Source organism: Lithobates pipiens, unplaced genomic scaffold, assembly GCF_037356315.1.
Source record: "Lithobates pipiens isolate NorthernLeopardFrog02 unplaced genomic scaffold, aLitPip1_a1.2 Scaffold_22, whole genome shotgun sequence".
NCBI classification, from domain to species: domain Eukaryota; kingdom Metazoa; phylum Chordata; class Amphibia; order Anura; family Ranidae; genus Lithobates; species Lithobates pipiens.
In genome coordinates this window covers 253,967,993-253,984,950 of record NW_027507784.1, presented here as the reverse complement: position 1 = coordinate 253,984,950, position 16,958 = coordinate 253,967,993, and the positions used below count along the sequence as shown (strand labels likewise).

The window sequence follows — 16,958 nt, the reverse complement described above, 5'->3', positions numbered from 1 at the left end:
CCTCCCACACACCGCCTCCATCTTGGCAACAAACGAATTGAGGGCCACCGTTAGGGTGTCCATGGGCACTGCGCAATCCGCAGGTGACCCGGTTGCAATTGCCTGGATTTCGGGGGAAGAAACCAGTTTCTGAAGCCATTGCTGACCCTACCCTGTCTGCCACCCGAAGGGGACTTAGGACAGTGACAGTCCCACCCTCCTTGCTGCTGCTGACTGAGGGGCTCTTTCCCACCGGACTCACCATCCTGAGGAGTTCTGCGCTGTTCACAAGTAGTGCCTGTAGTCCCTGAGTGCTCCCAAGTGCAGAGCAAACAAAAGCTGTGTCATTGGCAGCCGCCAGAATGAGCGCTAAAACATTCTAGAAAAGTGCTCAGGCTTCAAAAAAATGGCTGCCCAGCGTCCAGTACATAGACAGGAATCACAGGGAAAATGGCAGTGAGAGCACATGAGCCATGCTGCTGCTAGAGAACGCTGAGAAACGTGTTCAGGCTTCCAGAAAATGGCCGCCAGTGTCCTGAATAGGAGATCACTTGGAAAATAGCCACTGAAGCCCAGGAAGGCATACTGCCCTCGCCCACACCTAAAATTGCCGCCAGCAGCTCCATGAGGTACAGACAGAAAAAATGATAGCAGAGACACAGTGCCGCACCAGACCACAGCAGACCCTCACAGGCACCTTCTGGGAGCTTAACACACAGGACCCAGGACACCGCTAGCCAGCCCCCCATCTCTGGTAACAGCCCACAGAGATGCACACATACACCGCTCAGCAGCCACATGCAGCATCCCCCCAGGGAGGGGGGAGGGAAGATAGGGACAGGGGAGAGAAGAGAGGGAGGTGAGGGACCCCAAATCGACCTTCCGGGGAATACCCAGCCGCTCAGCCCCTCCAAGGCAGGGAGAGCTATACTTACCAGTCCTGAAGAGCTGGGAGACATTCCATTAAAGAACTACTCACTGATCAGTACAGGGTAGCTGCTGGCCCGGCATACTGTGACGCAGACATCAGTAGCCCGGTCATATGTATGCCCCGGAGCATAAAAGCTCACCAACCATCTCTGGAGCTGAGGTTTCGTTGTGGCCTGCTGAGTCGTAGCTGCGACCTGCACATGCTCTATGGCCGGCCTGGGGAGGCTACAAGGATAAGGGTATCCAGCCTGTCACCCAGCCGGCTGTTGGTAGCTGATCACAGGATCTTTCATCTTGCGCAAAAAGCCAAGCTTCTGCTTAAAAAAGTATGGACCGATGTGCCCGCAGGGTTCCTAGGTCCTTCTCCTTCACTAGGCAAAATAAAACTGAGGTCTGTCTGCAGATGGGAGGGTTGTTACCAAGGGACAGCCCCCCTGGGCGGAACTAAGAGTTCTGAGGTTGTATTACAACTATGCCTAGTATTAGCCTAGTGATAAGGCTAACAACCATTTGTTACAGAGAGCAGCTGTGTCGGTCGGTGAATATAAGAGAAAAACTGTTTCATGATTTAAAAAAATAACAAAACAGTAAAGTTAGCTCAATTTTTTTATATAATGTGAAAGATGATGTTATGTAGAGTAAATAGATACCCAACAATTCACGCTTTAAAATTTTGCACACTCATGGAATGACGCCAAACTTCAGCACTTAAAAATCTCCATAGGCGCCACTTTAATTTTTTTTACAGGTTACAGAGGAGGTCCAGTGCTAGAATTGTTGCTTGTGCTCTAACGCACGTGGCGATACCTCGTATGTGCGGTTTGAACGGCGTTTACATATGAGGGCAGGACTAACGTGTGTATTCGCTTCTGTGCGCGAGCTACCGCGGACAGAGGTGTTTTAAATCTTTTTATTTTACTTTTTTTTTACAACATTTTTTTTGATCGCTTTTATTCCTATTACAAGGAATGTAAACGTCCCTTGTAATAGGAATCATTCGTGACAGGTCCTCTTTATGGAGAGATGCGGGGTCAATAAGATGGGCATCTGGTCACCGGAAATGTCTATGCTCGTCTTCGATGGCACAGGAGAGCCCACAGAAGCACCGGATGTCGGCGGAACCACAGCTATGATCATTTTTATGGTGCACAGAATCACCGGCTGCAAACAAGGATATCTGAATGATGCCTATAGCTGCTGAAAGTCCAGGATGTCATATGATGTCCTTGGGTGGCAAGTGGTTAAAGAAGACTATATTCACTTGAATATGCTCTAAATGAGGTTCTAAGCATTAGCACATAATCTGGAACACTTAAATCCAAATTTATGATTTGAAGTGGTAGTGTGTACTTAGATTTTCCACAAGACAAATCTGCACTTTGGTTCAAACAGATCAGGAGAACTTTAGGTGTCCTTTAGTATATCACCTTTATCTGTTGACACTGATTGAACAAAAATCTAATAGCAGTTCAGATGCGTTATAAGCCTCCATTTAGACGTGTGGTTGGGGAGCAGTAAAGATGCAAGACTTTAACCAGTGCTTGGCTGGACACCGATAGAAGTCACAAGACTACTCTAACTGCTGATGCGAAAAGATATTTAGCAGTTTCCATGTTCTGTGTACTCTGGGAGACCAGATATAGTAAAGGCAGAGTCCTGAGTTTAGTAACACTTTAAAGTTCACCCTTTTTTATATATTTACTTTTTAGGATGTGCTTACACTCTGTATCATACTAATGTGATTTTCAGTACAATTATATAGTGCGAGTTTTATGCGACTTTGAATGTAGTTAGCATATTCTCTGGAGCCAAATTGCACTGAAATTTCAAGTAGCAAAGGGGGTTTGAAAATAATGTGATTTTCCATGTAATGCGAATCAAGCCGCAACAGAAATTGCACTAGTGTGAACTAGTACCTTGTGACATTTAATATGGTATAAAAAAAAAGGAAATATGTAAACAGGGTCATGTGTCAATTGGCACAGCTAAATTCCCTGTGCGCAGCAGTGGCTGTAGTACGACACGGTTGCTGGCCTGAGCAAGCCTCAAAGCTCACAAACATGAAAAGAAGGGTTTTCTTTGTGGCAATGAATTGAGGAGAACCAGGATGTAAGGGCACTGTAGCCCTTGTGTTCATGGACAGGTCTCCAAGGCCATAAACTTACCTAAGAGAGCACCACAATGCCAGGACTTTCAGCCCGACTGCTGGGTACACAACACCTAGTGTGCAGTCTTTCTAAACAATTAAGTGCAAATAATAAAAGTGAACAATAAAGACATTGGAGTTTATTTACTAAAGCTGGAGAATATAAGTACAGGCTCACCGATGCATAGAAACCTAGCACCTTCCAGGTTTTATTGTCAAAGCTTAATTATACAAGCTGAGGTTAGAAGCTGATTGGTTTCTATGCAGAAGTGACCCTGATTTTGCACTCTCAGTTTTAGTAAAATAAACCCCAACACCAACATAATTCAATGCTGGAGCATGGATTCTGTTCTTGGAATTCAGCAGTGTCCACACAAGATACAGAGTGTAACCACATCCAAAAAGTAAATACATAAACGTGAAAAATAATCTCAGGGTGTAGCAAGCTTCTTTGAAGGATCCACACCTATGTATTAGTACAATGTGAGCCTAGTTTACAGACCGATCCCATGCTGCCCTACCTAAAACTTTCATAATCCATGTAACAGGTCATTTCCTTAGTACTTTCTCAACAAAGAAACATTTTTCAGGTTTTGCGTCCTAGTAACCTAATTTCTGAGTTAACTGAGAAGGGCCTGCTGCAGCTTTTTAAAGCTGGTCACTAGGGGTGCAACGGATCACAAAACTCACAGATCGGATCGTTCCTCGGATCAGAGTCACAGATCGGATAATTTTTCGGATCAGCAAATAATAATTGAATTTGCAAAAACCTGTGAAAATTCCACCACCATATAGTCCCCACTGTAATATCCATGTCATCTCCCCCACTGTAATATTGTCTGAGCATGGCTGGGTACGGATGGGTATCGCTGAGTATGGCTGGGTATTACCAAGTATTGCAGGGTATGGCTGGGTATGGCAGAGTATTGGCAGGGTATGGCAGGGTATAGCAGGGTATTGGCAGGGTATGGAGGGATGGCTGTGACTGCAATTGTCACAGAGCAGCGCTGTGGGCACTACAGGTCCAGCCCACAGCACTGCTGCAATCCGATCTCTCCCCTCCATTGTACAGATCTGTACACAGAGGGGAGAGAGGAACCTGCGTCATCATGACGTCGCTTTGTTTACATGTGATCGCTCCATCATTTGACAGAGCGATCACATTGTAAATGCCGACGGGTGCACCAAGATGGCCACCGTTACGAAACTAGGCCGAAGCCGCGGCCTTTCCTAAGGCCGAGACCGTGGAGCGCTCTGCGGATCACAGCATGTGCCGATCCGAATGGGGTGACCCGTTCGGATCATGGATCAGTGACGATCCGTTGCCCCCCTACTGGTCACACACATTTTAAAGAGGAAGTAAACCCTGATGGGCTTACTACCTCTTTGCTTCCCTGCAAAGGTAAAGCATAATGGGCTAATATGCATCTCATAGTAGCCCATTATGTGTCACTTACCTGACACAGGAGCCAGCGATGTCACCGCTGTCCCCTCTTCCACGGAGTGTCCATCTTCCTTCCAGGTATCGTGGCTCTGGCGCTGTGATTGGCCAGAGCAGCGATGACGTCACCCCCGCGCATGCGGGCTGGAGCCGCCACTAACGGCCTGCACGGCGCACGTGCCATAGACAGTAGTGCCTGTCTTTTTGCAAATATCTCCTAAACCGTGTAGGTTCAGGAGATATTTCTTGGACCTACAGGTAAGACTTAATCTAGGCTCACCTGTAGGTCAAAGTGGTCTGTAAGGGTTTGCAACCACTTTAAGCAGGCTATACATGGATTGAAATTTGGTTGGTTCAGCAGGGACCATCCGAATTTCAATCCATGTATGGGCAGGCTCATTGTACCCAGGTTGATTCATGGATGGACTTGGGTATAACTACCCTGTTGATGTTTTCTTCATGCAATTAGCGCCTATAGCAGCTAGCAGTAATCAGTGTATTCAGCCAGTTGGGAAGGCTCCATGAAACCCCCCACTGGCAGAATACTGCTTTAATTTTTTTCGTTCTGTGCAAACAAGGTGGTCAGAGGAATCCCCACTGCTGGGCCATTGTATTCTGAGGCCGCGTACACACGGGCGGACTGTCTGACGGACTTGGTCCGCTGAAACGTGTTTCAGCGGACAGTCCGCTCGTGTGTGGGCTTCAGCTGACTTTTTCAGCGGACTAAGTCTTTCGGAATTTCCGTAATATTGTCCGTCCAACTTTGGTTTCAGCGGACAGTCCGCTCGTGAGTAGGCAAGTTGGATGGACTAAGTATGGCGCATGCTCAGAAAGGATTTACACGGCCGAAGGTTGCATTGCAGTGTATTGGACGTCGTATTTCTAGTCCCGTCGTACGTGCTGTACACGTCATCGCGCAAGCTTTCAGCGGACTGTCTGTTCATCGTGTGTGGTCAAGTCCGTTCATTCAAAAGTAGGACGGACTGTCTGTCGGATTGTCTGACGGACTTAGTTGGCCAGACAGTCCGCCCGTGTGTACGCGGCCTGACAGTGACATCCACCGCTGTCTGAATCCACTGATCTGCAGCTGTTAATCAAGGAGCATTTTCCAACATGTCCCTTCGACTGCTATCGAGCTGGCACGGCCACACATTGATCAAAAACTAGCCGGTCCCTGCTGAACTGACTAAATTTCAGTTTTTGACCAGTATCAGGTTAGAACATTACAAATTATTATATTTTAAAGGAAAAAATATGTCAGAGTTTAATAGAGGCCCGTGGAAAAGAAAATCACACTACACATTCCTATATATCTTGATGATTTAGTGGCAAGTTTTCTGCACTCAAGTAAGCCTGTCTGCCAATCAGTCATAGCAACTAAGAGGGAAACTCACTCCCTGATGGGTTATCCAATTATTTCCAGTATAGAGAATGCACCAGGCTGCAGATTTAGGCACATTAAAAATAAGCAAGACACCATTTTCTTAGAACTACAAATAGCCTTTTTATGATTCAGTAATTATTAAAACAAATCATTTTTCATTTACTCATTTTGGAAATATTATAGTCACCAACACTAGTCTAGTATTGTATAAAGAAGTTTCTAAAACACATATAAACAAAAAATATATTTAGATCAGGCAAACTGGAAACATTCTGCTGACTAGATATGTTACAGCCGATTTACCACACAAAAGTAAATAAAACAAACCTATGCTGCGTAAGGCAACATTTTAGATTTTTACTTTTAATTACATTTTTGTCTGGAGCTTCTTGGAAAGAAAAACCTAAAGGTAGGTGCCCTGAACGTGGACCGAGCTTCAGAGGACGTGGTAGATTTAGAAGCACATAAAAATGCTAATTTTCAAGGACCTAAGACAACTTTATCATATTCATCTACTGAGCTTTATAATGAAAATAATTACATGTGAAGCCAACTTACTTCACTATTCTAACAGATGCTTTCCCTTAATCTACATCCTATTACTACAACTGTCAGTCTACATGACCTGTCATGACCTTTCAACTGCGTTAACGTCTCAGTTCTTTACAGTGGTACAACGCAGCCGACTATCTCAGGGAAACCACAGAAAAGAATTGCAATGCACTAAGGAAAGCAGAATGCAACAGTTTAACAAAGTACGTTTTTTATTAAAGTGCATATTACCCAGAAACTAAATGTAAAGCTGTCAAATTAGATTTTCTTCACTTTAAGGCAGTATATCAAATGACCATAATAGAGAGATTATCATCCTAGTGCATGCAAGGCAGCAAAGACGCATATTATAATAATAATGCAAATTATAAAAAAAAAATTCTGTTAACAACCCAAAGTGTAATTTCAGCCTTCATGTACAATACTCTATATCAGACATGTCAAACTGATCCCTGTATTCTGACAGCTGAGGCTCAAGCTATCAGAAAAAAAGTGTATAGATGAAGAAATCTGTTCATTTTATTTCCTCTGTACGGTTAATCTTAAGTCTTAGCACCTAAAGCTTAGTATACGCAAGTAGTTTTTTTTGTTTTGTTCAACCCAGCAGGCTGAATGAAAAAAAAAAAAAAAGATAGCTCAGGACACTGTACTAACAATCGGATGTTAGTACAGTGATCCCCCCAGAACACTCCGCTCAGCACTCTTAGGGCCAGTTCACACCAGACGCAGTTCCGTGCGCTTATTTCTGCACCAAAAATGCATGCACACTGTTTTCCAAGTATTCCAATGGCTCTAGTTCACACCACGCAGTCAGTTTCTGGTGCAGAAACTGACCGGAACTGACTGTATTGGTGCAGAAAAAAGGGAACTGCATGGAACTGCATCTGGTGTGAACTGGCCCTTAGCCATTGGCTGAGAGCGCTGATCAGAAGCTTATTGGTAGACCTTTTTTGGTCAGCTTCTGTTGGACTAGCTGCCTTCTAATGAACCGGCCGTGGGCCGCCCCTCATTTGGCCTGTGTGTACTAGGCTTTAGTCTGCTGCTCTCTGTACCGTCAAGGCTGAATAAAACTTTCTTAGAGGGGATTTATTGGTAAATAATGAATATGCAAAAATCCTTCTGTCTATTTTAAATTCAGATTTTAAGCAAATATCCAGACAGAACAGTTTTGTGAAATGGGTTGTGTAAAACAAAGTTACCTGTAATGATGTACGTTTAGTCTATGTCTGGATTGCTGCTGTGTAGTGTAAAAATCTGTTACGTTCATGCTGGGAAATATGGCTAGTGCTGCACTTCTGGTTCTGTGGCTCTCATTTATCCTCCCTTTCCTCTCCCCTTGTCCATTCAGAGAGCGCCTTGTATTCTGTTCACAAAATACAATGTGTAATGTGAATGGACAAGAGCTATGGCTCTCATACATGACAGTAACAAATAGGATCCAACAAGCTGAACTTCTGAATAATCATTCACTTTATTGTTGATATAAAAATCAAACAAGACACAGTGGGGTTTATTTACTAAAACTGGAGAGTGCAAAATCTGTTTCACTTCTGCAGAAAAACCAATCCGCTTCTAACCTCAGCTTGTTCAATTAAGCTTTGGCAATAAAACCTGGAAGCAGATTGGTTTCTATGCAGAGGTGAGACTGCTTTTGCACTCTCCAGCTTTAGTAAATAAACCCCAGTGGAGCAGGGATCAGTTGACCGATCTCACACTGACTAGTACTTACGTCATTTATCTGCCCCTCCTCTCCCCTTTTGTTCTGTTCAGTGAATGGACAAGGGGATTGGAAAGGGAGGGTAAGTGAAAGATTTCCTTCCAATATGAGAGGCACAGTGCTGGAAGTATAGTGATAGCTATATTTTCTGGAATTAATGAAAACAATTTTTACACTGCACAGCAGTGATCCACATGTAGGACATACATGATTACAGGGGGGCTTTATTGTACACAAAACATATCAAAAACCTGTTCTGTTTGTAGTTCTTCTTTAAACTTGCTACGCTTATCCTAATATGCAAGATAACGAAAATCCCTTTTTAATTTATGATTGCCCTTTTAAGATTTGCTATGTATCATTACACTAAAGCCTCATGCACATAGGCATTTAAAAACCCAGCTATTACAGTCTTTTACAGCATTTTTTTTTATGCCTTTAAACGCAGTTCTATGTTAGCCTATGTGGCCGTGTACATTAGGTATTTAGAGCAATATTTTAAAACGAGCATTTAAAAGGCATAAAAAACACACAAGCTGCATTTAGAGAAGAGCTTATGACCAAAATACATACACATGAACATACACATGAAAAAATGTAGGGTTTATGCACATAAAATTTATTCTAGAGGCCAAAATAAAATAATATCTTGGCCAGTAGAATGAGTTTATGCCTAACGCCAGACCAGATGCCTGTAAACCTTCACAAATGCCCATAATTTTGTACTACAATGAACATTTTTTATGCTTTATTTTTCTGCCATCTCCTGGCAAAAAGATCCAGTTTAAAGAGACATATTTTAATATGCCTGTGTGCGTGAGTCCTAAGGGCTTTCAAGAATAGCGTGCTGCTACTTCACTGTCCAGTCCCAGACTAAGGTGTATTGCTCTAAAGGGATAAGCTCAGGATGTTCAGATCCTAGTCCAAACCCACTGGAGTGATCCCGCCAGGAGCTGTCACCTGTACTAGGCCAATCTCTCTGTATACATGTGCCTGTGGGGCGTGAAATCCCTCAGCCACTTATGATTTGCCCAGTACAGATGACAGCTCCTGGCAGGATCACTCAAGTGGGTTTGGACGAGGATCTAAACACGCCTGAGCTCATCTCTACTGCTCAACTACAGGGAGGTGACAGGGAAAGCAGAGCCCGGCAGTGCTATCTGGCTGGAGGTGCATGGATAATGCCAGCTAAACAGAATTACAACTCCTTGGAAAAGTCATAATTCCCATATGATTTTCCACTATATATTTAGCCATTCACCTTCGGTTCTGCTGCAGAAGTTCTATTGCTTCATTAAAGCTTAACTAAAGTCAAAACTTTTTTTTACTTTTAGAGATTAGAACCTCTGTCAGTTTTCATTGAGGTCTGTGTCCCCGACAGGGAGATTCACCCTCTCTATTTGTCCTTTTTATCATTATCATGAAAGAAAATCCCAAATTGTAAGCTGTCCAGAGAAGAGACATGCCACGTACACACGACCGGTTTCCCCATCGGAATAAACTCTGAAGGTTTTTCCGACGGAGTTCCGCTGAAACTGTCTTGCGTACACACGATCACACCAAAGACCAATAGTTGAGAACGCGGTGATGTACAACACGTACGACGGGACTAGAAAGAGGAAGTTCAATAGCCTGTAGCCAATAGCTTCTGTCTCGTATTTGCTTCAGAGCCTGCGTCGTTTTTGGTCTGTCGGAACAGCATACAGACGAGCGGTTTTCCCGATAGGAATTGGTTCCGTCGGAAATATTTAAAACATGTTCTATTTGTACGTCCGTCAGAATTTTCCACAAAAATAAAAGTCAGATGAGGCATACACATGATCAGAATATACGATGAAAAGCTTACGTCTGACTTTTTCTGTTGGACATTCCGCTTGTGCGTACGCGGCATTAGGCTCCATTCACACTAGAGTGACTTGTCATGTGACTTTAGACATCACAAGTCGAACCCAATTCTTTTCAATGGCACCCATTCAGGTGCAACTTAAAGTCTAAGCAATTATGAAAAGGTGTCTGCACTACTTTGATGCAACTTTTCATGTGACTTAGGTCCAGAGAGTGTAAAGTCAGATCAAAGTGTCACTGGAAATTATGTGAATGGAGCCAATTATAAAAAGAGGAAAGGAAAATAAGCACCATATCTTTGTGAGCGATGGTTTATAACTTTTGATTTGCACAGAGTTCTTTTTGTGTGGATTCCAGTTAAAATACTTTACATGCTGTTCTGTGGACACTTAATTATGTCTTGCACATTGTTTTAAGGCATAGGAGTCAGTTTTGCACATTTATTTTCTGTTTTGGGTTTCTGAGTAATCTTCGAGTCACTTTATTAGGATTTCAATATTCTGAGTGCAGCTACTGCCTGCTCCATATTCTATGTACTTTTTTTTTATGGATTGCACCTGGGCCAATACCCCTACAAACCATTGTGGTGGCCCATCTCTATACTACCTCTTACAGGATCTGTATGTTGCCCTTGATGGTATAATGTCCAGGGCCAGTTCAACCAGAATGTGGTGCAGAAAAACCCATGTTCCCTGCGTGCCTCCTGAGCCTTGTTCAAAATGCACTGCACTTGTGATCTGCAGCGGGTGTCAGCGTAAAAAGATTTGTAAAGGTTTGTTTTAAAAAACAAACATGTCATGCGGACTTCCTATGTACAGTTGGTTTTGCACAGAGTGGCCCCGATCCTCCTCTTCTGGGGTCCCGCCCCTTCTCCATCATGGCACCCGTGTGGGTGCGCTCCCATGTCCTGCTGCTGCGCCTATTGACAGAGACAGCAGGACTCTGCCCTGACCCCTGGCTCCCACGTCATTGGGTTTGATTGACAGCAGTGGGAGCCAATGGCTGCGCTGCTATCATTCTAACCAATCAGGACCCAAGACAGCGGCAGCTGCTTGGCTCATCCCCGTCGCTATAAAGACCGGGTTCAGGTAATTAAAAGGGGGGTGGCTGCATCACAGGAGGTTTTTAAACCCCTTTAACTCACTGACAGCCCAAGCGCAAGTCGCAAACTGATTTCTGTACATTTTTTAAGATCCTGCATGCACTACTTTTGGTGCAGTCTGACACAATAAAAGTCTATTCAAATGAATGAGCTGGAATCGCACTGCATCCAGATCACATGTGAAACGCACAACCTGCCCTAAGTCGCTATTTTATGCTATCAGAGCACTGCCCAACTTCTTTATTTTTTTTCAGGACAGTAATAAGAGGAAATCTTGCAATGGGGACACTAGTTGTGGTGATAACCAGGGATTCCCTCACGTTGAAGGAATTTTCTCTCATTTCCTGTTTTGGCTACAGGACAGGAAGTGAAGGTAAATTTCCCCAATGGGGCACAGATGGCAAAAATAACCAGACAGGGGACATAAAGGGCATTCCATTCTATCATTCCTTTTAGTAAGTTCCCTGACAGGGATTAGATCCCTCCCTTACGCTATCCAAATTTCTTTTAAAAAGTTTTGATTTTAAATGACTCAGGTTAGTAACAGCTGCATGTTCTCCCTGTGTCTGGGTGAGTTTCCTCCAGGTATGCTGGATTCCTCCCGCACTCCAAGCACATGCAGGACCTGGTAGGTTATTGGTCCTAGTATGTATAGGTTTCAATGGGATATGGGGACCTTAGATTGTAAGTTCCTTGAGGACAGGGCTTGATATGAATGTACAGTATATGTTGTGTACATTGTAAACACTATAGAATATATATATATACCCATCTGTAGCACTTGTTCAGCAGAGGCTCCCATACACTCCATGCAGACAGGTGAAGGCCAGCAGCACCCCTCCAACCTGGTCATAGGCAGCAGGGATGGGATAGGAACTGGCCCAGGAGTATTTCTAGAACGTCCCCTCCACAGGTCAGGAATGAGGAGTCCCCCATAGACACTTTATATACAATGCAGAGGAAAGGCTCTGCCTCCCTCACACACAGTAGCTGGGAGGAATGTTGCTAGAACTAAGTGTGCATGGTGTGAGGCGCACTGGAGACACTGATGGGGCGCTCTGTGCTATCCCTGAACGCAGAGTGATGACGTAATAATCCAACTCAGTATTAGGGTGAGATTCAGTCATTACCTGAGTGTCACAGCTCTGTGCCTGGCTTCCTCTTTTCTCCTCAGCCTGGTCACAGCTTGCCATGCGCACACAGCTCTGCCTCCTCCCCCTGCTCCGGCTAGGGGGGCGGAGTCTGCACCGCGCGGACAAAAACAACTAACCCGAGTGACGGAAGGCTGAGGGAAAGGGGTGGTCACGTGACAGGCTGTCCCAGCACAGGGGAGGTCACGTGACTTCCCCACTTCTAATCAGAGCAGGGCACTGGATATGTATGTATAGATGACAACTGGGAAGTTGCAGCTGTCGAGTCTTTAGTTCTGGAATGTTGTCTTTGGATTTGAACACTGGACAGCTTAAAGTGATTGTAAAGCTTTCATTTTTTTTTAATAAAATACCAAACATGACATACATATCTGCTCTGTGCAATATTTTTTTTCTCCTCTTCCGAGGTCTCCTCCTGGCTCCTCATTTTTGGAGATTGCCCCCATAGAAAGTCACATTCCATGGGCCACTGCTGCAGGCTCAATCCTGAGCCACCCTGTTTACCTCTATTGTACCACTAACCCCCGAAGGAGCTGCTGGTTATTTTTGGGCTTACCATTACCTTCCGCTTCTCCTTGTTGCACGTTTAGGGGATGTCCCATGGTAGGTGACCCAGTAACTTGAGACTGACAATAGATCCAATTGAATGGATTTTATTTGCAAACTTCAACCATTGAACAGTCTTTAACTTGGGATCAGAGGGTTGGAAAGGAAAGTTCAGGCACTCTCAATGTCAAAGTCTATAAACGTTAAAGAACTTTCTTACTTTGACTGCATCCAGAGAATAGCCATTCGCAGCTGGATGAACACTCAGGTTGGACAGTCCCTCTCTCACAAGGCCTAGCAGCCAACAAGGTACTTACTCAGGAACAAAGTCTTTGTCACCGACATTGTTGCAGAACACGCAGGAAACTAAGCTGTAGAACACTTGTAGGATACCTGGATCTTTCAGCCCACTTGGCGATATCCACAAGACCGGATTCTCTCGGTTACTTCGGGCCTTCCAGGCTCTTGTTAAGAAAACCCCAGTACGTGGTGTTCTTCTAAAGAGTCCTCCCCTGGAATGGTCGAAGTACAATGGGTCTCCCGGACCGGAGACTGCACCCATCCACCTCAGAATCCTCCTCTAGTTTCCATGCCTTGGGCTAGCCAGCCCCAAGGCATTAAAGTCGGGTGGAACCGCATCCCAGGCCATAGCCTTCCTGGGGGCTGGTCAGGAGGACCAGGACCATGTAATCAGCACTTCATACTGGACTGGAACCCCAAACCACGTGACGTCCATATCTTCAATACTCTCTCCCAGAGCGCACAGCGAGAGGGCCACTCCCACTGACCTGGCTCCGAAAGAGAGTAATCTAAGCGCCTGACCAAACCATAGTTCCATGCCTGCCACCAGAGACAGCGCCCCCTGTGGTTAGGCTGAACATCTCACAGTCCAGTCAGACTGACACAGAAGTCAAATTTAGCCAAATAGACTCAAACCAAACTGTAGTGTGGGTAAAGTTTTAACTTTGAAAAACATAGCACGTGCTCTTCAGGAGCTCAGCACTACACTATTGACACAGACAGCTAAGTTCAGTACCACCCTCTGCTCCCTCATCACAGAATATGATCTTGTTGCTATTAATCTGCCCTGTAAGGAGTACGAGAGCCGCTGCACTCGTGTATAGGGTTGCCACCTCATCCCTTAAGACACCTTTCACACTGAAGCGCTGCAAAAACTGCTGATAAAACTATGGCCGCTTTTGAGGTGCCAGCGGTGAGCTTTTTTATGGTCACATGAGTCAAGTATGAGTAATCTCCAAGTTGTTCAGGTGCTTTCAGTTGTCAGGGACCCCCATATCCATGTCATAGTACATGGACCTGGCCACTGACCTCTAAAGTACCCAGAGCTGCATTGTGAGAGTAAAACACTACTAAATAGCCTATGAAAATGTGTAAATAGCATATGGAAATGTGCAATGGATAAGTGCCATCCTCCCTAATAAATGTGTAGCGCCGGCTCCTGAAGAGCACACGCTATGTGTTTTGTCATTTAACTTTTTCCTGGAACCGCAGTCTGGATTTGGGTTTAATTGTTCAAAATTTTGACCTCAGTATCAGTCTGGCTGGAATGCATGGTGTTCTTCCTGAGCATGGGTGGCGCTGTCGTCCCTGGCAGGGTCCAGAACGTAGTCTAATTGGGTGCATTAAGGGTTTACTCTCTCTCGGAACCAGCCCACTGGGAGTGTCACTCTTACTGTGCATTCTGGGAAAGGGTACTTAAGGTGCTGACGTCACGTTTTTCGGGGGTTCCGGTCCAGAAGTGCTTTCTGGCTGATGGTCCTGGTCCTCCTGACCAGCCCCGAGGACTCTCATGGCCTGGGGTGCGGATCCACCCGACTACAGGTCTCGGGGCTGGCTAGCCCAAGGCAAAGAAACAGAAAAAAGGATTCAAAGGTGGTCCGGTGCCGTCTCGGTTCGTGGAGATACCCAGCAAGTGTGAAGGTATCTTTGGAAGAAGGCCACGCAAAGGTTGGCTTCTCAATAAGAGCCTGGACAAGTTGAAAGACCCCAAGTGAATCTGGTCTCGTGTGGTATCGCCAGACCGGCTGCAAGATACTGGTACCATACGAGGGTTCTCCAAGTGTTCGACAAACTTTCAGTTTTACTCAAGTGTTCTATAGCAAGTCTGTGGCAGAGACTGTATCTGATTGAAGCACCCTGTTGGCTGCTAGGCCTGGTGGGAGAAGGACTATCCGATAAGGGTGAGGATCCAGCTGTGAATGGCTATGCTTGCTCTGGATTTCCTACTGGTGAGAGACTTTTCCTATTTGAATTAGCACTAATGCCACGTACACACGATCAAACAAGCGGGTGGAAAAGTCCGGCAAACTCAAGTCCGCCGGACAATCCCCCCATGTGTAGCCTCCGGCATACTTTTTTGACCCGAAAGTACGGCGGACATAGAAAGTAGTTTTGCACTCCAATCTTCCCGCCGGACTCGCATTTCGGCGGACAATCCGGCCGTGTGTGTGCCAGTCCGCCGTACTTTTGAAATGAACGGACTTTTCCCGCCCGGAGAAAAGTCCGCTCATTTCGAGCGGGTCTCCAGGTAGGCGGGGCCCGTGAAGGAGACGTCGCTGGCCCCGCCACCTGGTATGGACTTAAAGGGGAACCCCAACGCCGAACAAAAATCGGCGTGGGGGTCCCCCCAGGTCCACATCAGACCCTTGTCCGAGCACGCTACCTGGCCGGCCAGGAAAGGGGGGACGAGTGAGCGCACCCTCCTCCTGAGCCGTACCAGGCCCTCAATATGGGGGATGCCTTGGGGAAGGGGGGGCCGCGCGGCCCCCCCACCCCAAAGCACCTTGTCCCCATGTTGATGAGGACAAGGGCCTCTTCCCAACAACCCTGGCCGTTGGTTGTCGGGGTCTGCGGGCAAGGGGCTTATCGGAATCCGGGAGCCCCCTTTAATAAGGGGGCCCTCAGATACCGGCCCCCCACCCTATGTGAATGAGTATGGGGTACAATGTACCCCTACCCATTCACCTGTAAAATAAAGTACAAAAAAAACACAACACACAAGATAAAATAGTTTATTGCACAGCTCCGGGGGTCTTCCGTCTTCGGGGGTCTTCTCGCCGGACTCCTCCGCTATCTTCTTGTAGCTCTTTTACTAGCGGAGGAGTCCGGCGTTCTTCCTCGCCGCGGCCTCTTCTTCCGACTTCGGGGGTCTTGTCCCCCCTCTTCGGTTCTTCTGCCGGGCCACCGTGCCTTCTTATAGCTCTTTTACAGGCGGTGGCCCGGTCTTCTGTCGAACAGACGGCTACGTGTGTACGCGGCTTAAGAGTACCTGGACTTTCCTACCTAAACTCTCTAACCCTATGTTGAGAGACTGTGTTCATTAACTACTTTTTGCAAATAAAAATCACTTTAACTGGATCTGGTGTCAGTCTCTACAGTTCTTGGGCCATCTACCTCAGGAAACCCCTAGACACACACGAGGTGAAGAAGGTAACAGTAAGCCCAATTAAATCAGCCGCTCTTTCGGGGTCAGTGCTACATATGGGGGCTCGAGTCCGGGATTTGCTGTTACCCCTCACAATAAAAGAACTGTGTTCTTGGCTACCATCAGGTAGAGGGTTTAATTTGTGGACTACGTCATTTTGGGAACAAAAATGATTGACATCCACTGTTGGTGCGAAAACTCTGGGCGGAGTTGGAAAAAGCCTGCGAGTTATGTGACCAGAGAAGCCAGTGGGAGGAGTCTTGCCTTTCTCTTTGCCTTGCATGAGGCACCACGTGAAAGTGTCGTGGAAGAGGGAGGAGGAAACTTGTGCATTGGATTGAGAGCAAAGATAAAGAGAATGTTTGGCGTTCCAGGAGCATCACCTGCCATGGGACCCAGGATGCCAGTTGCGGGTATCCCTGCGGGTGTGAGGCTTCCAGGGACTTTACAACAGGATTCGCCTGACACCTCAAGGGCGTTTCCTGTTGTACATCTCGGGAGACATTGAGGCCCTCGGTATGTTGTGCGGGAAGTGCGCAGGACTGGCCCCAAGTCCCCGACCATTCGCCTGCTGTACGGGTTGCAGAGAATATCTATTCTGTGTGGAGCAGCCTGTTGTGCCGCCAAGGGTGTACCGCGTGGACTGGGCCCACGGGCGTGGTCACTGAGTATACTGCTTATACTCCCTTAGTGAGGCCTACCACAGCCGTGATGGCTGTC

The 16,958-nt window shown here is 46.1% G+C and overlaps 1 protein-coding gene across 6 annotated transcripts in view; it reads right to left on the bottom strand.

The window, feature by feature from the left end:
• The window catches only part of MRTFB (myocardin related transcription factor B), a 484,967-nt gene extending 472,642 nt beyond the window's left edge, over nucleotides 1-12,325 (bottom strand). For all 6 annotated transcript variants that reach the window (XM_077448955.1, XM_077448954.1, XM_077448957.1 and 3 more), the window contains exon 1: nucleotides 12,227-12,325. The gene's annotated coding sequence lies outside the window, so the exon portion shown is untranslated. The remainder of the gene's footprint in view (nucleotides 1-12,226) is intronic.
• Nucleotides 12,326-16,958: the final 4,633 nt, after the last annotated feature.